Raw genomic sequence first — 23,476 nt, forward strand, 5'->3', positions numbered from 1 at the left:
AAACCTATAATCACCCCAAACTCAGATGCCTTGAGGACAGTGTAAGAATGCAGTCAACAAGAGCCAGAGCAATATGGCAGCACCAGAGCCCAGCACTTCTACTACAACAAGCCCTGGATATTTTAATACAGCTGAAGAACAAAATAATAACCTTAAAACCAATTTTATGAAGATGATAGAGGTCCTTAAAGAGGAAATGAGTAAATCTCCTAAAGAAATCCAAGAAAAACTAAACAGACAGGTAAAGGAAATGAATAAAACTGTTCAAGACTTGAAAATGGAAATAAAAGCAATTAAAAAATACCATAAACTGAATGAATCCTGGAGATGGAAAACCTAGATAAGCAAACAAAAAACTACAGATGCAAATATCACCAACAAAATACAAGAAATGTAAAGGAGACCCTCAGGCATAAGAGATATGATAGAAGACATTGAAACATTGTTCAAAGAAAATGTTAAATCTAAAAAGCTCTGACATAAAACACCCAGGAAATCTGAGTCATAATGAAACCAAACCTAAGAATAATAGGAATAGAAGAAGAAGAATCCCAGCTCAAAGACCCAGAAAATATTTTTAACAAAGCCATAAAAGAAAATTTGTCTAGCCTTAAGAAGGACATGCCTATAAAGTTACAAGACACTTACAGAACACCAAAATTATTGGACCAGAAAAGAAAGTTTCCTTGCCTCATAATAATCAAAACACTAAACACACAGAACAACAACAACAACAACAAAAAGAATAGTAAAAGCTGCAAAATGAAAAGGCCAAGTAACATATAAAGGCAGCCCTATTAGAATCACGCCCAACTTCTCAACAGTGACTCTAAAGCCAGAGGATCCAGGGCAGATGTCTTGCAGACTCTAACAGACCACAGATACTAGCTGAGACTACTATACCCAGCAAAACTTTCAATCACCATAGATGGACAAAACAAGATATTCCATAACAAAATCAAATTTAAACAATATCTATGCACAAATCCAGCCCTACAAAAGGTACTAGAAGGAAAATATCATGCCAAGGAGCTTAACTACAGCCATGAAAATACAGAAAATCAATATTCTCACACCAACAAAACCAAAAGAAAGGAAGTACTGACACACCTGCAAACACACACACACACACACACACACACACACACACACACACACACACTACCATCATCACTAATAACAACAAAATAGCAAGAATTAAAAATCATTGATCATTAATATCTCTGAATATCCATAGACTCAATGCCCAATAAAAAGACACAGGCTAACAGAATGGATGCAAAAATAGTACCCATCCTTTTGCTGCAAACAAGAAACATACTTCAACATTAAAGATAGATATTACCTCAGAGTAAAGGGTTGGAAAAAATATTTTCCAAGCAAATGAACCCAAGAAGCAAGCAAGTGTAGCCATTCTAATATCTAACAAAACAGACTTCAAATCAAAAGTAATCAAAAGAGATGGGGAAGGACACTTCTCACTCATCAAAGGAAAAACCCACCAAAATGATGTCTCAATTCTGAATATCTGTGCCCCAAATACAAAGGTACCCACATTTGTAAAAGAAACATTATTAAACCTTAAGTCACACACTGAAGTTCACACATTAATAGTGGGAGATGTCAATACCCCACACTCACCAATGAACAAATCATCCAGACAAAAACTAAACAGGGAGAAAATGGAGCTAAACAGACAGTATGACTCAAACGGCCCTACCAGATATCTATAGAACATTTTACCCAACACACGAAAAAATGTACCTCTTTTTAGCACCTCACAGAACTTTCCTCAAAATTGACAACATACTAGGTCACAAAGCATGTCTCAACAGATACAAAAAAAAATAGAAATAACCTCCTCTATCCTGTCAGACCACCATGGATTTAAAGCTGGATTTAAACAACAACAGAAACAACAAAAAACCTATAAACTCATAGAACTTGAAAACTCCCTGCTGAATGACTTCTATGTCAAAGCAAAAAAAAAAAAAAAGTTTTGAAATTAAAAATGTCCCAGAATTCAATAAAAATGAATGCACCACAATAAACCTAAACTTGTGGGACACAGTGACAGCAGTGCTAAGAGGAAAGATCATAATTCTAAGTGCCTTCATAAAGAAATTAGAGAGATCTTATATTACCAACTTAATACAACACCTAAAAGTTCTAGGGGGAAAAAAAGAAGCAAGCATACTCAAGAGGAGTAGATAGCAGGAAATAATCAAACTGGGGCTGAAATCTATGAAATAGAAACAAAGAGAACAATACAGTACAAAGAGAAAATCAACAAAATAGACAAACCCTTAACCAAACTAACTAAAAGGCAAAGACAGAACATCCAAATTAACAAAATCAGACATGAAGAGGACATAACAATAGACAAAAAGGAAATTCAAAGAATCATTAGGTCAAGAAATTGGAAAATCTAAAAAAAAAAAAAAAACTAAAAAGCTTTTTAAAAAATCTACTATTTTCAGCTAGGTGTGGTGGCACACGCCTGTAATCCCAGCACTCGGGAGGCAGAAGCAGGTGGATCACTGTGAGTTCGAGACCAGCCTGGTCTACAAAGTGACTCCAGGACAGCCAAGGCTAACACAGAGAGACCTTGTCTCAAAAAAAAAAAAATCTACAATTTTCTTGGTAGATACCACTTGCTAAAGTTAAATCAAAACCAAATAAACAATTTAAATAGATCTATAAACCCTAAAGAGATAGAAGGTATTGTAGAAGTTTTACTAATTGTAAGGTTTTCTTCTAACCCAGGTAATTAAGACAGAGGCCTAATGATTTATTCAAACAAGCTTTAAGTACAACAACTAGGCAGGTACCTTTTATATTAGTTTTTTATGCTATTCTCGCTCTTTCCCAGCTACATACCCCAAGTTACTTGCCAAAATTGGTCCTGTCTAGGCTACATCTTCTCCATCAGGCCACATACTTTCTTTCCATTGTCTTCTTTCTTCTTCCTCACTCTCCAGCTTTCTTCAGTTCTCTCTCCTGGTGGTCCCTACCTGAGACCCCAAGCCTGGGAACCAAAGCTCTGCCTGCTTCTCTTCTGCCCAGCTGTAGGCTGTCTAGCCTTTTTATTGATCAATCAGAGACTGTTTATACAACCATGTCCAGTGTAAGAGGAAATACACTGTTCTAAACTGCAACCAGAACTTGGGGTCCAAAATTTAGCATCTGAATACACAAAGCACCAGACCAACCCCCAACAAGGAACAGTCAGGCAGTGGTGGCACAAGCCTGTAATCCCAGCACTCGGGAGGCAGAGGCAGGCGGATCGCTATGAGTTCGAGGCCAGCCTGGTCTACAAGGTGAGTACAGGACAGCCAAGGCTACACAGAGAAACCCTGTCTCAAAAACCAAAAAAAGATAAAAGAAAAGAAAAAGTCTAAAAAATTTTTTTAAAAAAGCAGCCCAGGACCAGATGGTTTTAGTGTAGAATTCTACCAGACTTTCAAAGAAGAGCTAATACCAAAATAGAAACAGAAGGAACACTAATAAACTCATTCTATGAGGCCACAGTCACCCTAAAACAAAAGATTCAACCAAGAAAGACAAGTTCACACCAATCTCCCTTATGAATATTGATACAAAAGGACTCAACAAATACTCACAAACCAAATCCAAGAGCACATAAAAAATACCATCCACCACGACCAAGTAGGTTTCATCCTAGAAATGTAGAGATGATTCAACATCCAAAACATATAAACAAAGTGAAAGAAAAAAAAACACATGATAATCTGGTTAGATGCTAGAAAAGCCTTTGACAAAATCCAACACCCCTTCATGTTAAAAGTCTTGGAGATCAGGGATAGAAGGGACATACCTAAACATAATAAAGGCAATATACAGCAAGCCTACAGCCAACATCAACTTAAATGGAGAGAAACTTAAACAATTCCACAGAATCCAGAATAAGACAAGGCTGTCCGCTCTCTCCATATCTATTCAATATCGTACTTGAATTTCTAGTTAGAGCATCAAGACAACTAAAGGAGATCAAGGGGATACAAATTAGAAACAGAGAAGTCAAAGGATTGCTATTCACAGATGATATGATAGTGTACATAAGTGATCCCAAAATTCTACTAGGGAACTCCTACAGCTGATAAACACCTTGTACGCAAAGTGGCTGCGTACAAGATTAACTCAAAAAAAAAATCAGTAGCCTTCCTTTATACAAACAGTAAATGCCTGAGAAAGAAATTAGGGAAAATATCACCCTTCAAAATAGCAATAAATAATATAAAACATTGCCCCACATTTGTAGCACCAGCAGCAGAAGCCACCTAGGCCACCCTAACTTTGTGTTGCAGGCAGCAAGCACCACTACAATCCACAAATATGTGATGGAGAAATGGGGAAAAATTTTTAAATAAGCTTTATATGCTATGGAGAGAGGCTGAGCTGAAGACATGACAGGATAAAAGGCAGTGAGAAGCAGGCTGATATGAGTGGCCTGCACTACCACCTGAGGCCATGGTGGTATCCCGCATCTCTGCTACCGCTGAGGGCCATGTCTCACAGAGGTCCTAGTGTATCTGGGGTCCATATTGATGTCCTTGGCCCATGTTACCACCAAAGGCCATGCAGATGTCACTGGTCTGAGCTGCCCTCTGAAGCAACGTTGATGTCAGTGGGTCAGGCTGCTTCTGGGAGGACATAGTGAAGTGAGTAGCCTGGCTGCCATGGTAATGTCCGTAGTCAGGCTGCCCCTGAGGGCCTTGTCAGGGTGTGGACCAACTGCAGCCTGGGGTTGTGTTCATGGTCTGAACTGTCAGTAGAAACCATGTGGAAGCCCGTGATCCACACTCCCACTTGTGGCACCCTCGCCACCGCGGTACCAAGTCAAGGGCGAGGGACTGCGGATTTAACTCACACACACATACACACACAATAACACAGCAGGTCCTTCATGCTAAGAGAGCAGCAGCAGCAGCAGCAACCTCCAACCTTTATTCAGTGTTCAAAGAGCCTTCTTATAGGCAGCAAAATAGGAATGCCACTCGAAGGTGAAATCCCTCAAGAGGTAATTGCACACAGGAGGAAAAGTCCTGAGGAGGGGAGGAGTGCGTTCTCAGAGCAGTAAACAGGACCAGCTGACCAACATAAACACAGACAGAGAAGCTGCTAGAAACAGGACTGCTACACCCACTCCGCTAGAGTCTGTGTGACATGCAACCTTATCGGCTCAGAGAATGCTCGGACATCGATCAGGTGATGGGCAACCAGATTCGAGAGGCTCTCTGGCAGAAGCCCAGGGATTTGTTGAGGCAAGCATCCTGAGTCCTGGGTGTACAGAGCCTGGTTATTGGCCTACTTCTGCTTTTCCTCCTTCCTTGTTCTTTAATCATTCACGCATTCTTATTAAGTCTACCTCCAGGGAAAGGCCGTTCTTACCCTCTGGACAGCTCAGTCACTGAGAAACCTGATGTGAGTCCATCGGGAAATGAACCAATGGTGGCCGTGGATGAAGCAGTTCCGCAGAAAGCTGAATGCCTCATATTAAACATTACCAGAAACATGACTGTAAATGAAACTACACCTTGGGGGTGAAGGTGTTTGTGCAGTTGATACAGAAAGAAAATGCGACTGTACAGGAGGCACTTGACAAATGGCAACAGCTATAGGCCAAAGAATTCTAGGAAGAGAAGGCATATCCAGGAATGTGAGGATAGCGAGGAGAATGAAGCAGTCCCAGGAGTTCCCAGTAAAACAGAAAATGGGACAATTTATGACTGGATTGAAGGGAAATGGTGGCAGAGACCCAAATACAGAGGACCATATGCTCTAAGAACCACTCCCTGCCCTCCATTACCATATATAGGAGTGTATGATGAGGATTTAACATGATGGGTTACGAAAGATGGTAAAAAGATAATATATTAAGACCTGAGTCCCTGGGAAAGAATCTTGAGGGCCAGACCTCCATGGTTCACTTTAACTGCAGCAGAGAAAAATGACATAATTACACAACTCACCAAGGTGGTAGTAAAGTATGACACCCCATGGGATTGTTTTGGTTTACAATGTATGGGACTACCAGAAATATTAAGATGTGTAAAGGAATATAACAACTTTATCTAAGTATGGGCTGCAGACGTGCAGACTTGTACTTCTCTCATGGGTAAAAGCTGTTAATAATAACATGCCTGACAAAGGAGCCAGCTTCACCTGGCTGACTGCGAATTCTAAGAAAAGCTCATGCCACCTTCTGAGGTGATTAACCGCAGTCTGTCTCTGGCCCTTATGCATAGCCAGAGGACCTTGTTGTACTTTTAGTTTCTGATTATTGCTGTACTTTGCACTTTGTAACCTGATCTGTATCTCTTAAACTGTGGTTTGTAGCTAGCAAAAGTTCCTGTCATGACTGTATAAACCACTGAGCTCAAGTAAAGATTTGGGCAGCAGCACTGAACCTCCCTTGTGTTCGTGTCTGTCTGTTGGGCCAAATTCGTCCCCACCTGATATCCTAGGACCCTTGTTCTCCACGGCTAAAAGCCCCCTCAGTGGTCTGTGACACAGGACATGAAAACAGCAAGACAGGCAGGCAGCCCAGTCAGGCCTGGTTCCTACACCCACTGACTGTAAAGAGCAAGGAAGCTACTTTTTCAAGTGATATAGAAGATTGCAGATGCATAGCTAAGAAAGAGAGACACGGAAGCTTCTGTAACAACCCCCACCCCCCAGAAAAGTAGCAGCACAAACAGGAAGCCACCAAAGAGAACTCTTAAAAACAGGGATGCTCAAATTAGCTCTCCACAACTGATGGCTTCTGGCTGGGGGGGGGGGGGAGTTGGGGGGGTTGGGGAGTTGGGGGTGGAGGGAGAGGTGGGGAGGGGAAAGACTCAATTCTATTTAAGGGGCAGGCCACTGGTCCTTATCACATCCTGCCAAATCCTACCTTGTTAAAAATAATGAGCATCTGGTCCTGACCAGTCCAAATAAGTCTCCTTCTGGTACATGCCTTTCTGCTCATGTATTTTTGCTTGTAAAAAGACTGCAACAAATTTGCTTTTTGTCACAGCTTCAGCTCCCAACCTTGAAGCTGTGTCCCTGGAAACAATACCTGTTACCTGGAAAATAAACTCTTTGCTCCACTACAAAGTGTCCTTGGTTTCATTTGCATGACTCCAAACCCAACAAAATTAGTGTGATTAGGGGTCATGATATGAAATTTCCAAACAATCAATAAAACTATTAAATAAAAAGGGGGAGATAATAATAATCATCATCATCATCATCATCATCTTTGAGTAACTCTAACCAAGCAAGTAAAAGACCTGAATGACAAAAACTTCAAGTCTTTGAAAAAAGTAATTGAAGACAATGTCAGAAGATGGAAAGATCTACCATGTTCATGGATTGGTAGGATTAACAGTAAAAAAAAAAAATGGCCATCTTGCCAAAAACAATTTAAAAATTCAACAGAATCCCCATCAACATTCCAACACAACTCTTTACAGACCTTGGAAGACTAGTACTTAGCTTCATCTAGGGAAGAAAAAAAAAAGTAAGGACAGCCAAAACAAATCCTGTACAATAAAAGAACTCCCAGAGTATTACCATCCCTGATCTCAAACTGTACTCCAGAGCTATAATAATAAGAACAACATGGTATTGGCATAAAAACAGACAGGTTGATTCATGGAATCAAATTGATGATCCAGATGTAAATCCACACACCTATGAACACCTAATTTTTTTTACAAAGAAGCCAGAAATATAAAGTGGAGAAAAGAAAACATCTTCAACAATGGCGCTGGTCTAACTGGATATCTGCTGTAGAAGAATGCAAACAGATCCATCTCTATCACCCTGCACAAAACCCAAGCCCAAATGGATCAAAGACCTCAACATAAAACGAGATACACTAACCCTGATATAAAAGAAACTAGGGAATAGCGTTGAATGAATTAGCACAGGAGACAACTTCCTAAAGACAACTTCTGTGAGACAAAGAACACTATCAAAAAACCAAACGGCAACCTACAGAAAGGGAAAATATTTTCACCAACCCCACATCTGATAGAGGATTGATATCCAAAATATATAAAGAACTCAAGAAAGTAGATATCAAAAAAAACCCCAAATACTCTAATTTAAAAGTCAGGTACAGATTTAAACCGAATTCTCAACAGAGGAATCTCAAATAGCCCAGAAGCACGTAAAGAAATGTCCAACATTCTTAGCCATCAGGGAAATGCAAATCAAAATATCATTGAAACTCCATCTTATACTTGTCAAAATAGCTAAAATCAAAAATATAAGTGACATCTCATGCTTTAAAGGATACGGAGCAAGAGGAATACTCCTCCATTGATAGTAGGAGTACTAATTTGTACACACACTATGGAAATCAATATGGTGTTTCCTTAAGAAAATTGGGAATCAATCTACCTCAAAGCTCAGCTATACCACTTTTGGGCATATACCCCAAAACACTCCATCCTACCACAAATACACTTGTTCACTTATTTTCATATCAGCCTTACTTATAATATCCACAAATTGGACAATCTAGATGTTCCTCGACTGAAGAATATATAAATAAAATGTGCTACATTTACACAATGAAGTATTACTCAGCTGTTAAAAAAAAATAACATCATGAAATTTGCAGGCAAATGGATGCAACTAGAAAAAAAAATCATTCTGAGTGAGGTAATTCAAACCCAGGACAAGCATGTATATACTCACTTATAAGTGGATATTAGCTGTAAAATAAAAGATAATCATGCTACAATCCACAGGCCCAGAGAAGCTAAGTAACAAGAAAGGCTCAAAGGGGGACACATGAATCTCCCTGGGAAGAGGGAATAGAATAAATAGTGAGGGTAAGACTTGGGGAGAGCCACAGAAACAGGAGGCGTCAGGTGGGGGTAGGATGGAAGGAGAGAGTACTGGGAGGGACACCTGGAACTGAGGGGAATCTTGGGGACCAGCTAGAAACGTAGTACAATGAAACGCCTGGGAATCTACAGGGTGCCCCTGGTAAGACTGCTAGCAATGGAGGATTCGGAGCCTAAACCAGCTATCTCCTACAACCAGGCAAGAACTCCAGGGGAGGGATTGGGACCCAGCCCAGCCACAAAACCTTCACCCTACAATTTTTCCTCCTTGCAAGATGTGCTGGGGTAAAGGTAGTGCAAACATTGTGGGAGTGGCCAGCCATTGACTGTTCCAGCTTAAGACCCATGTCATGAGAGTGTCAGCCTACCCCTGACACTGCCTGGAGGGCAAGGATCTGTCATCAGGCACATGAGAAACGCAGTAAGCAGGAAAGTCACCCCCACCTTCCTTTGAGAAGCTCACTCACTCAAGGCCCATGTCCATGCCCAGAGCAGAAGCACCCTGCTATCTGAAGATACAGAGAAGATATTAGGCAAACATGCTAAATTTGCCTGTTTATCACCTTAGATCACTTTTTAAAAATTTTTTCAGATGTTATTTATTTTATTTTATGTGTATGGGGTGTTTTGCCTTCATTTTCATGTATGCCACATGCATACAGTCCCTGTGGATACCACAAGAGGGCACTAGATCCCCTGAAACTGAGATTATAATATTTTTCTCTTATAAGCCAATGGTTATGAGCCACCAAATGGGCTTTGAACCTGAAATGTTTGAAACAGCAGCCAGTGCTCTTATCTACTGAATCTTCTCTCCAGTCCCAGATCATCTTTTTTTTTTAATCCAATTCATGTCTATCCACATTTTCAATAAACCAAGCACATAAACACCCACATTTACTCACATTGTATTGTCTTTGGTTTCCTACAAACGTCAAGAGAAAAATCATAGTAAATAGAGGCATATGCTTTTCTCTTGTCCTGTCTTCTGTTCAGAGGCTTCACTCGTGAACCTAGTGTTAAAAGATGTGAAAATATTTCTCCTCCTCTATAACTGCTAAAAGAAAAATCTAATTCTCTTCTTATTAAACTTTTATTGGGGAAATAATTATTTTTCATTAAAGATGCTTATCTATGTTGACATGAAATATACAGTTTTAATTAACTAACATACATCTTAGACATGCCTGTTTTAATTTATTAAGTGGTAAATACCAACAAATGAAATCCTTGGAAGCTCTTTCAGAGTCTTTAATTGATTTCCTATAAGTGCAAAGATGTCCTACATTTCTAGACTTAGAAAACCCTCATCTGCTATGTTATGCCTATCTCAAGCCCTGTGAGAGTCTCCAGCACACAAAGAATGTGTCTCTGTTCTAAAAGCCCTTCACGCTCCTCCCCACAGTGTGTAGCCCTGGTCCTTCCGTCAGACTCAGCAGCTCCTGTATAAATCCCACCAGGCTTAGTCTTCTCTTCAATCATTACACAATCACCAAGTACCTGCACATTGCAGATGGCAACCATGTCCCACTCTTAAGTGCTCAAAGGCTTATGAGAAGGAATAACGTAATGGTCACTATGGTTCAGGGACACAGGACAGATCAAAGGAAATGCTGTGAGCTCTCAGGACATGTGTATGGGGTGTTTTGCCTTCATTTTCATGTGTGCCACATGCATACAGTCCCTGTGGATACCACAAGAGGGCACTAGATCCCCTGAAACTGAGATTATAATATTTTTCTCTTATAAGCCAATGATTATGAGCCATTGTGGAGGAAACAAGATTAGGATCCCAGTGTCTGGCCAGAGTGCAGACAGTGAAAGCAAAAGCTAACTGTTCTCCCTAATCAAGGGGGAAGAATTTGGGAAACAGCTCTGCAGAAGTACCTCTCAGGCCTGACATGGGAAGAAAAAGGAAGTCAGGGGTAGGGGAAAGGCCATAAGCATGCAAGGAGGCCAGGGTATCTAGAAGAGAGAGCCTGCTCCAGAAATAGGCAGGAGAACAAGATCGATGTTGAGTGATAGCTCTGCTGACCTGCCACCTGTCAACTTAGTCTCCTCCACCTATCTAGGTTTTTTGTTTTGTTTTGTTTTGTTTTGTTTTCTGTTGCTCTAAAAAGACACCATGACCAAGGCATATTATTTTTTAAAGCACTTAATTCTGGGGTTCATAGTTTTATACTCTATGACCATCATAGTGGGGAGCATGGCAGCAAGCAGGCAGACATGGCACTGGGGCAGTAGTTAAAAGTGTACACCCTGGTTCACAAGTTCACTCTTAAAATGGTGCTTTATTTTGATATTACAAAAATGCTTTTAACTATATAAAACTATAGGGCATTTTAAAATGTATTGGATATTTATAAAAATGTCTTTATTAGCATATGGTCTTGATAAATAAATTACTGAAGCATATTGGGCTTATGTGTCTGATTGTCCTATGCTTCATCTTGTTAACCAGAAATAAAATGATATTTCTGTTTAAGTCAATGACTTTTAGAACTTGAGGGCCCCCCGTTGTTGATTATATTGTCCCCCAGGCAAAGATGGTTACATGACACTTGACTATTGATGTTCAAGCCTTACATGATCAAATTTCTGTTTCTAATTGGACTTCTAAACCACGGTTCATAGGAATGTTTCTGAGAAATTTTTATTGACTATATTGGGAAGCATAAGAGCCTTTAAAATACTGTATGTGTGCTTTAAAGATTGACTAACATACCAAGCAGGCCACTCTCATTCAGACCACCACACCCTATGGACAGCTGTGCTTTGCTGGGTAAAATTCTTTTAAAAACCAGGAAGGAAGTCTCCAAAGTCAACTTAAAAATAGAGATATGAGGGGGCTGAAGAGATGGCTCAGAGGTTAGGAGCACTGACTACTCTTCCAAAGATCCTGAGTTCAATACCCAGCAACCATATGGTGGCTCCTAACCATCTGTAATAAGATCTTGTGCAGGCACATATGCAGGCAAGACATTGTATACATAAATAAATAAATAAACCTTTTTTAATAGAGATATGAATCGCTAATTTTTTAAATCACTTATGAATAAATAAAAAGCAGAATTACAATCTGAGGCACACTTGAATAGCCCAGGGTAACAAAGGACACTGGGAATAAAGAGTATTTTTTTCTTAAATTTTTATTTTTTAGCTAATTTATTCAGATTACATCCCAATTGTTATACCCTCACTTGTATCTTCCTGTTCCCCCTCCCTCCCTCTCTTACCCTATTCCCCTCCCCTAAACCTATGACAGAAGGAGGACCTCCTCCCCCACCATATGACCACAGTCTATCAGGTCTCATCCAGATAGCCTGCTTCCCCTTCCTCTGAGTACCACCAGGCCTCCCCACCAAGGGGAAGTGTTCAAATAGGGGGTACCAGAATTCATATCAGAGTCAGTCCCCACTCTCCACACAACTGTGGAGAATGTGCTGTCTATCAGTTAGAACTGAATAGAGGTTCTAGGTTTACTGCATGTATTGTCCTTGGTTGGTACAGTAATTTGAGCATAACGCCTGGGTCCAGATCCACCAGCCTTGATGGTCTTCTTGTAGGTTTCTAGGACACTCTGTATCCTTCTATTTCCCCATTCTCCCATGCCTCTCTCAACTGGAGTCCCAGTAGGGAGTCCCGGCATCTATCCCAATCTCCTGCTAAGTGAAGACTTTCAGGGGACATCCCTATTGGACTAGGGTCCAATTATAAGTGAGTATATGCCAGGTGTATCTTTCTGGGTCTGGGTTACTTCACTCAAGATGATCATTTCTAGTTCCATTCATTTGCCTACAATCTTCAAGATTTCCTTGTTTTTAATAGCTGAGTATTCCATAGTGTAAATGTGCCACAGTTTCTTTATCCATTCTTCAACTGAGGGATATCTAGGTTGTTCCCAGATTCTGACTATTATGAATAAAGCTGCTATGAACATGGTTGAGCATATGTCCCTGTTGTGTAGTGAAGCATCTTTTGGGTATATTCCAAGGAGTGGAATAGCTGAGTCTTGAGGTAGCACTATTCTCGATTTTCTAAGAAAGCACCAGATTGATTTCCAAAGTGATTATACAAGTTTGCACTCCCACCAACAATGAAGGACTGTTCCCCTTTCTCCACATCCTTGCCGGCATGTGCTGTCTGTTGTTGTTTTTTGTTTTGTTTTGTTTTGTTTGTTTGTTTTTAACTTTAGCCATTCTGATGGGTATTAGATGGAATCTCAGAGTCGTTTTGATTTGCATTTCTCTAATGATAAGGACATTGAGCATTTCTTTAAGTGTTTCTTGGCCATTTACTATTTCTCTGTTGAGAATTCTCTGTTTAGCTCTGAACCCCGTCTCTTATTTATTTAAGCAATTTATTAAGATTATATCTCAATTGTTATCCCCTCACTTGTATCTTCCCATTCCCCCCTTTCCTCTTTCATCCTATTCCTCTCCCATAGGTCTGTGACAGAAGGGGACCTCCTCCCCCACCCTATGATCACAGCCTATCAGATCTCTTCCTTGTAGCCTGCTTACTCTTCTTCTGAGTGTCACCATGTCTCCCCACCAAGGGGAAGTGGTCAAATAGGGGGTACCAGAGTTCATGTCCGAGCCAATCCCTGCTCTCCACACAACTGTGGAGAATGTGCTGTCCATTGGCTAGATCTGTATAGGGTGAGCCCCATTTCTTAATTGGGTTATTTGGTTTGGTGGTATTTAATTTCTCAAGTTCTTTATGTATTTTGGATATTAGCCCTTTGTCAGATGTAGGGTTGGTGACGATCTTTTCCCAGTCTGTAGGCTGTCCTTTATTGTGTTGACAGTGTCCTTTGCCTTACAGAAGCTTTTCAGTTTCATTAGGTCCTGTTTATTAATTGTTGACCTTAGAGCCTGGGCTGTTGGTGTTCTGCTCAGGAAGTTGTTCCCTGTGCCAATGAGTTCAAGGCTCTTGCCCACTTTTTCTTCTAACAGATTGAGTATATCTGATTTTATGTTGAGGTCTTTAATCCACTTGAACTTGAGTTTTGTGCATGGTAATAAACATGGATCTACTTGGGTTTTTCTACATGTAGACATCCAGTTAGAAAGTTATTGGAACTATCTTATATAGGCAACTTAACAACACACCTGGAAGCCTTGGGGAAAAAAACAAGCAGACACACCCAAGAGGAGTAGACAGCTGGGAGTAATCAACAAAACCAAGAGCTGGTTCTTTGAGAAAATCAACAAAACAGACAAACCATTAGCCAAACTGACTGAAAGGCAGAGAGACACTATCCAAATCAACAAAATCAGAAATTAAAAGGGAGACATAACAATCACTGAAGAAATACAAAGAATCATTAGGTCTTACTTCAGAAGCCTATATGCCACAAAATTTGAAAATCTAAAGGAAAGGGACAATTTTCTTGATAGATTCCACTTGCCAAAGTTGAATCAAGATCAGAGAAACAAATTAAACACAGTCCTATTTCTCCCACAGAAATAGAAGCAGTCATAAAAAGCCAAAGGGGAAAAAAAAGCCAAAAATAGCCCAGGGCCAGATGGATTTAATGCAGAATTCTACCAGACATTCAAAGAAAAGCTATTGAAAAGAATTTATAGGGACAGGGAAGTCTTTCCTAGTTGTAGTGGGGGAAAGGTCACAGGACTTTTTGATACTTTCCTCAAGCTGGTGAGGAAATAAGCAAGGACAAGTCGAATGCAAATCTGCTCTGGTCTTAGTGGCCCCAGAGCCCTGATTAGAGCTAGGGAAACAAATAGCAGTTAAAGAGGGAGCAGGGTGCCTCAGTGATCCTACAACAGGAGTCCTTGGCTCAAGGGTTTCTCCTCTGTACCCTTTGGAAGAGTTAATGACCTAAAAACCTCAGACAAAAAGATCTTATCCCCTAACCAAGGAAACTTGATTGTAAGACTAAACTATCTGGTCTTCAACCCCATCAGAGACTTGAGAAGGAATAAAACTTAAATGCCTGAGTGAACTGGAAGTGCAGGCTAGCAGCTTCCAAAATGAATTTTAAAAGTGACTGAGACAATTTACTGTCTGAACAGTCACCCAACACTCTCTATAACATTGGAGCACAGAGATGAAATATGATAGATATTGAATTTCATTCAGAAATTAGACCCAACAAGATAGGAAAGATGTTTACTTGAAGTCTGACAAATACAAACAGCCAAATCACTATGAATGTAACATTTATATAACTCATGAATTGTCTCATGGTTCTTCCTGCTGTATGTAGTTTATTTTATTCATGTGTAATAATGTAAATGTATATGTTAAAAAAAAGAAACATAGTAAAATAATTTAAAAATAATTCAGACAAGCTGCGAAACTCCCCACAGGGAAGTTAAGTTGACTTGCTGGTAACATCTGCAGGTAGTTAGGAACCTGACAGCTCCTGGCAGAGTCAACAGACAAGCCTCCATTGGTGTTTACAGCTTCAAGACCTACAGATGGAATCTTCCTCTGCAAAAGCTTCCTTCTCTACTCCATAAAACCTCCAAGCCCCCTGTCTCCATGCACAGCCTCCTCATCTGTAGAGTCTGAAGGCCTCCGCTGTGCTGATTCAAGGGCAGTCTGCCTCTGGATTCCCTCCTCTTTCTTTTACTTTCATGTCATCTCCATTAGTCCCAATGTAACAAGTCAGCTGGATGTGCCAGCAACAACCGGTCCCCTGTCACTAAAAGACAAGGATGTTCACTCTATGAGCTTGCGAGGGCTATGATAACAGAGTAACACAAACAGGACAGCTTATTAAATGTTTTGTCCCTTGGTTCTGGAGACAGGAAGTCTGGGCTCAGGAGGTCTGCAAACATGTTGCTTAAAGGCTGGGTCCTTGTGAGGACTCTGAGGAGAGTCTCCTGCAGGCTTCTACTATCCTCTGGCTTCTGGAAGTATTTAGTGTGTTCCAGTGTTACTTCAGTTTCCACCTGTGTGCTTAAATGCTGCACCTTCCCCGTGCTTACGCCTGCTTGTTCTAGGAGCCACACCCTAGAAAGCCCTGCAGAGCATCCACTGACCCGTGTTACTTATACAATAAATCAGCATTTGCTTTAAGGCATTAAAATATCATGTCTGCTTATTTCCATAGCTAAAGACAAAGCAGTTGTCTCAGGCAGCACTGTATCATTTTTCAAGCAAGGAATTTCCCTGGTGAAAAACAGCTACTTGAGGGTGTGTTTGGGGATCTTTCTGTTTGCTTGTGGGATAGGCCAACTAATTACATAGACTGCTTTCAAGTTTGGGGGATTTTTTTTTCGGTCTGCGCATGCTTAGCAAATAAGTATCTCAAAGCAGTTGTTCATAGGGAAAGTGAAAGTAACATTCTCAGGCTTTATATAGAAACCTAAGAAGAAGACCAGCAGGAATCTGACCGTCAACCAGGGCTGAAAGATGAGTGTGGTAAGTACCTCTTGATCAACAGTGGGAAACCTACAGTGGGTGAGCTGACCCATGGAGGTACTGAGCCTAAGCTTACTGGGGAGAATGAATGTTACCTTCTATTTTTAAAGGCTTGTACAAAGTTTGCTATTATTTCTGAGTCTATTTTTCCAGGAAAAATAGTGTTCTTACGGGGTGGGTATCTCCTGTCTGAGTCCACAGAGCTTGATTTCAAGCCTGGGGTGCAAGGAGGAGGCAGCACTAGGCTGCCATATGATGGAGCTGATTCTCCAGGTGTTGTGGGAAATCCACACACATGCCTATTCCTGGAGAGAAGTGAGAGTAAGTTCCTCCTGAATGTCTCCTCCTTGGGAAAATCACTTCACTGACTCTTTTTCTCAATCCAAGGAGAGGTCTTAACTCCTTCCCCTTTCAAATTATCACTGTCCCAGCCCAGCAGGCCTTTTAATGATCTAGCTTTCTCTATACAGTAGCAGAAGTCTATATTCAGGCCAGAAAACCACCCTATGCTGAAGATGAGGCACCCTGTTCGTAGTTGGAGTCTTCCTCTCCCTTGGAAGAGGTTTGGCACATGCCTGCTCTCTCCATGGTAGCGTTACTTTCCCCCCGTGTTGCGCATGGCACCTCTTTCCTCTAACCATCTCACTTTCCTGTCTGTTCTTGTCCATAGCTTCACATCCTACTCACTCTTAGCCAGAGAAGCCTCTCTGTTTCCCTCTAGAGTGTCCCTAGAGTTGTCAGGGTCAGAGTCCAGGCTCTAGCAATCCAGACTCAGCTACCAGTCCTCAATACACCAATTAAACAAATAATAGTGAAAGGTAGAAACGATGTATTCATTGTAACCTCACTGAGAAGCAGAGCAAAGGGGTCCAGCGACTGGGCTCCACCCAAGTCTGTCTCTCAGGTCCTAACATGAAGTTTAGGTTTAAATAGAAAGCCAGAGGTATGCATTGCTAAACTTGACTAGAAAACCAAGTTGTGGCCCTCCTCACCATCTCTCTCTGCTCCAGACTCTTCTGCAAGGTAGTCTTGACAAGTTGTCAGACTGTAGGCCATCTCTTTCTGGGTGGTAACAGGGTCCCAGCCTTTTCCTTCTCCCAGTACAAGACCACACCCTCAGGGCTTCCTCTCTCTATCTGGGAAACCTGCCAAGGGTGCTTGCCTCAGGAATTGTTTTCCTTCTTTACAGAAGCACTGGCTGTAAGGGAGTAAAGTAACTTCTTTTTTTTTTTTTTTTTAATCTGTCCTGGAGACCTTTTACTATGGCCCTGAGAGAATTTGGGAGTTCCCAAAGCCTCATAGGTGGCCCATGGCAAATCCACAGTTCAAACTCAGACATTTCAGGTCAGCATTTGTGGCCTCTCTGTTTGCTCTGCTTCCAGATCCCAGGAATAGTGATCCTTGGCGGGGTGATCCTCTTCTGCCTGGTGCACCAATGGCTGATGTATAGGAGTTCTAGGAATTCGCCTTCATTTACATTCTCCTACCATGAAACCAACCATGTAAGTCCTGGGGGGCTCTCCAGTGGGGGGAAGAATGTCCCCTAAGAGAGTGGGTCTGTAGAAGGGGCTTCTTGTTTCTGGCTCCCTGCCCAGAGGGGCAGGAGGAGTCACACAGTGTCAGAGTCCTACAGGTTAGCACATCCTACTTGCATCGTTGTTACTAAGCCTCACTGCGCCTCTGTTTGCTAGGTGCATATAGACAATCCCCAAGTCATTGTGGCAGACATATGGAGGAGCCCAAGTGGAAACAGCCGCCCTCGGGGTCATTCCAGAGAGATCCAGCTTTCCAAGTAACAAAGCCAGAGGCCAAAATAAGGCCTCTTCCCTCTGAATGTACATCATCCGATTCTTCCTTTCCTAAAGACCGAGGAGGATATCTCTCACAGTGAGCGCATTTAAGGAAATAGATATGGATCTTAGAATTAGACACTGCCATGCACGTATCAGGACTTGATTAAACCCAAACACCATAACATTATTTAGCTCCGCCCTGCTAGCCTTCCCTAAGAAGATGGAAATTTAAGATGGCATTCACACATTGTGTGGCATCAGCACCCATGTGCATGCTTTAATATAAACACCATGTACTTGTTTTTCTGCTTGTGAGCTTGTGAGATAGAAAACAGCTACCTAGTCACCCAGTTTTACTCTTGGTATCATTCATATAATAAATATGGATTAAGCACTTGATATGTGTGAGGTTCTGTTCATAGAAGAAAACAGGGGGATGTTGAGTGTGGTGACATAGTCTGTGGCTTCCAGAAATGTGTGGCTTATGTGAGGTACCATGTAAGCAGTTTCCTCTTACACGCAACAGCATGAGGGAAGGAAAGAATGAACAGAGTGATGGATGTGGCTTATTCTGGTATTGGTACAGTAAGAGATGAGGAAGACAGAGAACCAAGCTGGCTAAGGAAGCAACATTTCAATGAGTCGTTGAAGGCAGGGATGAGATCTTCTCTATAATAAGGAACCTCACATTTGGAAGGGCTCTAGAGAGAGAAAGTATCAGAATGATCAATTAAATGCTGTTCTTGTAAGGTTTATGAGAGAGCCAGACCACTGGAGCAGCACTGAGGCTAAAGAAGAAAGCTTTATTGAAATGTGAACTGCAGGGCTATCTTCAAGGGAAGGGAAAGCAGCCCCCCCAAAAGAGAGTTTAGATTGTCATAGGATGGCTTGAGTTGGGAACACTAAGGGAAAAGGGAGCTGCTGTAAACAACGGAACAAACAAACTCTCTTAAGCAGAAATTTTTAGAGGAAACCTCTGGTCATTCTGATAACAGGATGCAGCTCCAGCCACGGAAGCAGGTAGGTTAACTGCAGCTCTTCACCTCTCCCTCTGCTCCTCCAAAACCAATCCCTGGCCTTCTGCCCAGTTCTGTGGCAGACCACCTGCTGAAGCCTTGCTTCCCCCTGCCCATCCCTTCTGAGTGGATCACACAAATCTTCCTCTCCAAACTCCCTCACCCTCCAACGCTTCACTTTATGCCATCCCCCAACTCCAACAGGCATTCCTTGGGCACCGGCAGGTCACTCCAGCCAGCTAAGCCAGGCTGACTGCAGCTCATCTCTCCCTCTGTCCCTCCAGATCCTATGGCCAGTCCTATGCCCAGCTCTGTAGCAGATCACATGCTTTGGCCAACTCCTCACTCTCTGCTCTCATTCCCAGGGGATTAAGCAGATCCTGGCAGAACACCCTGCTTTCCGCCCTCCAGTGGACCCCATCAGTCCCACCCCCCCAACCAATACCCAAATCCTAGCTATCAGCTTGCAATACCTAGAAACACATTTTACCTGGAACCACCAGTGTATTGGGCCACACCTATCAGGATCCCAGAACAGTTTCCTACCAGAAAACACATAGCCCCCTCACCCTTCTAAGAGCCAGAGAGGACAAAGAATCTGGGAACAGAGTATCCACCCACAAAGACAAGACCAGATATCAGCAGCACCTATGATCACAATCTTCCCAAACCCACTTGCCTAAATGTCAGCATGAAAACGGAATCAGTAACAGCCAGGACAACAGGGTTCCACTGGAGGCCAGCCACCCTACCACAGCAGGCCCTGAGTATTACAACATAGCTGAAGCACAAGAAAATGACCATAAATGGCTTTGGATATGCTAGAGGTCCTTAAGGAGGAAATCAGTAAGTTCCTTTAAAAGAAATCCATGAAAACACAAAGAAACAGTAGAAGGATGCTGACTTGGGAGTAAGTCTCCAATACAGCTCCTACAGTGATATGGCTCTCTTTATTGGAGGAATGGGGGTTTTGGGTGAGTGTACATCGTTGGCTGGGGCTGAGTGCAGTGAATGCTTCATTTGCATAGAAGGGAATTCAAAGTGCAAGCTGGACATGTCCTGGTTATCAGGCTATTTGACTACCTTAAAGGTGGCAGGGGGGAGATCGCAAGATTGCACGTATCGAGGCATGCAAGCGCAGAACAGGGAAGGAGCGATCCTCACACCTACTGGTCTCAAGGCTGAGATTTGGGGTTTGGATGCATCTCAACCTCACTCTAGCTCCAGGCTGGTTCCCCAAGTCACAAAATTCACATGCCCCACAAATACAAATGCTACTTGGTAGATATGTATTAAGAAATCTACATCATGAAACTGACACGCAGTTGTGGAAATTTAAGAAAGCTGTGAAATTACAGTGAACTATGGATGGGGCAAAATGCAGAATGGTTTTCCCATGAGGTGACCTTTCTAGAAAGAATTGCATGAACAGCTGAGTATGGTGGCGCACGCCTTTAATCCAAGCATTCAGGAGGCAGAGACAGGCAGACCGCTGTGAGTTCGAGGCCAGCCTGGTCTACAAAGCAAGTCCAGGACAGCCAAGGCTACACAGAGAAACTTTGTTTGAAAAAAAAAAGTTGCATAAACCATCACAAGTGAATGCACTTGAAAGCAAGAATGAAGGGAATGCCTACTATGTCCACATTATATCTCCTGGTAAAAGCAAAGGGCTAGGAGGAATAGTCTCAACTCCCTTCACATGATCAAGGATCATGGGGCATAACACCAGGTATATTCCCTCACTGTACTTGTATTTCATTAAGCTAACTGTAAGTGGCACTTCATGGTTTGCTTGCTTTAATATTAAATATGAGAAGTGCTTTGTTTGGTTCAACTCTTCAGCTTTAGAAATAAAAAGATAAACAGGATGCTATGGGGGAGAAACAGGATGCTGTGGTCAGGCTCTTCTCACAGAGTAAGAATCAGATTGCTGAGACATGCCAAACATGCAGTTTCCATCTTCCAAAAGGGGTTGGTTCCCACGCAGCTCATCCGCCTTGGTGGCTTATGTGGCTCCATGTTGGCCAGGGACTTGGGCCAACCTAACAGTTCTCACCCTTGCTGAAGATGTCATGAGTGTACTGTGGCTCTGAGTAAGAAATCTCCCAGAATCCTAAGGGCATTATGCTTTCTTCATAAAACTTCAAAACAGTCTAATTGCCCCCCCAAAAAATGACTGTATCTTAACTTCTATGTCTATAGACAAGTATTTAAATATTGTTATCTAAGACTATCAATGACCCTATGTGACAGTTTGAATGAAAACGTCCCCTAGAGGCTCATATGTTTGAATGCTAGGTCCCAAGTAGTGAAACTGTTGGAAAAGGATTAGGAGACCTGGTCTTGCTGGAGTAGATGTGGCCTTGTTGGAGTTGTTCACTGATAGTGGACTCTCAGGTCTCAAAAGAGCGCACCAATCTGCTCTCTGGGGCACACAAACAACATCTCTGTCTCTGTCTCTGATTTTGTCTCTGTCTCTCTGTCTGTGTGTGTGTGTGTCTGTCTGTCTGTCTGTCTGTCTGTCTGTCTCTCTCTCTCTCTCTCTCTCTCTCTCTCTATCTATCTATCTCTATCTCTATCTCTCCCTCTCCCTCCATCCATCCCTCCACCCCTCCCTCCCTCTCCCCTCCTCCCTCCCTCCCTCCACCTCACCTGCCCCTCATGTTCTCCCTGCCTGCTGCCTGCTCCTCAGCATGTCAACCTCTCAGCTACTGTTCCAATGCTCCCTGTCTGCTTCCCACCATGATGATCAAGTGCTGGCTCTCTAAAACTGTTCAAGCCCCAAGAACATGCGTTCTTTTATAGTTGTTGCCTTGTTCATGGTGTCTCCTCACAGCAATAGATCAGTGACAGGGACAGCATCTGTGATGGATGGCCTTCCTTTTCAGTTTGGCAGGATTTAAATCACTTAGGAAATGCTTGGGTATTCTCCAGAAATAACTGTGAAAGTCTTTTCAGAAAGGACTTGAGTGAGGGAGAAAATATAGCATAAATATGGCGTCATCCCACAGGTTTGGGGACGTAGATGGAATAAAACAAGAAAAGGCAAACTCCCTCTGCCTCCTGAGCCACCCAGCTGTGAGCACTACACTGACTTTGGCTAGGCAAACTTCAAAATTAACTTCAGGCTTAACCTGTACATGCTCTCAGACCATCAACAACAGAGTTCAAATACCCATTTATCTGTTCAACTGAGTAGAGGTTAAAAGAACAACTGATACAGGATGAAGTGGGAAGACAAGAAACGGTCGCTGGACTCTGGAAGATGAGGTAGGAGAATGCGGGCTTGATGCAGGCCTGAGAAACATAGTGAGACTCCTCAAAATAAAAATAAACAATTTTAAGAATTAAGAAAGCTTTTCTTGTAGGGTATCATAATTGAAGCTAATAAAGTTTAATTTTAAAAATATCTATTATTGCAAATCACTATGAATGTAACATTTATATAATTCCTGGTTGTCTCGTGGTTCTTCCTGCTGTATGTATTTTTTTATTCATGTGTAATAATATAAATATATGTTAAAAAACATAATAAATTTCTTTTCAAAAAAAAAAGAAACGGTCGCTGGAATAATGTATATTTTGCATGATTTCTGGTCCTTGATACACATAAAATAAACATATACCTTGTCATTATTGAAATGGGCTCATTTTTCTATTGTATAAGTTCTGATACCTATAGCATTTTGTTGAAAACACTGTTACATGTTTTGGTACTGTAGCATCTAATTGTGCTACAGGGACTAGCAAGGCATGAGGGTACTAGGAAAGGCGGCTACTTGGTGGCTTGACTCTTAAAATCTCTAGTGCGTGCGCACGCTGGCTGTTTGAGAACTTCTGTGTGCACCTGCACAGTATTTGTCTGCTGGGTTCTGGCTAAAGACAAGACAATCTGAACCCCTATGCTGCTGCCTGCCTTCCTCTGACATTTTAACTTAAATATGTGACTTAATTGATACCACTCCGTCTTCCTGTACCACCACAGGTCTATACCAACACTGACATGGTCTGCTAAAATAGCAGCAATTCTAAAATGGACATAGAATTGTTTCCTGTTGTTTATACATTAGGCTTTTGTCTGCTTAACCTATCATGTGGACAATCTGGCCATTTGGAACCCTGGTCTTCTATCTATTGCCCATGAATAAATGGTCATTTTGTTAATGTATGCGTGGCACAGCCTTGTGCCTCAGAGTAGCTGTAATAGCCAGCACTATTCAATAAGTTTATCAGGGCTAAAATTTTATTTTAGTCAATCGTGTAGACTTGTCCTTCTGAGTGAAAGCTTCTAAATTCTGCTTCAAAAAGTAGAATACGGGACTGGAGAGATGGCTTAGTGGTTGAGAGTACCAGCTACTCTTCCAGACTACCTAGGTTTCATTCCCAGCTTCTATATGGTGACTCACAA

At 41.9% G+C, this 23,476-nt stretch overlaps 1 long non-coding RNA gene across 1 annotated transcript; it reads left to right on the top strand.

The window, feature by feature from the left end:
• Positions 1-16,121: 16,121 nt before the first annotated feature.
• On the top strand, positions 16,122-18,451 carry LOC311592334. The gene is made up of 3 exons (XR_014777385.1): positions 16,122-16,259; positions 17,642-17,761; positions 17,951-18,451. It is a non-coding gene; the product is annotated as an uncharacterized lncRNA (long non-coding RNA).
• The last annotated feature ends 5,025 nt before the right edge of the window (positions 18,452-23,476 follow it).

The sequence above is a fragment of the Acomys minous genome, assembly GCF_964271855.1.
Source record: "Acomys minous genome assembly, chromosome: 2".
Lineage (NCBI taxonomy): Eukaryota > Metazoa > Chordata > Mammalia > Rodentia > Muridae > Acomys > Acomys minous.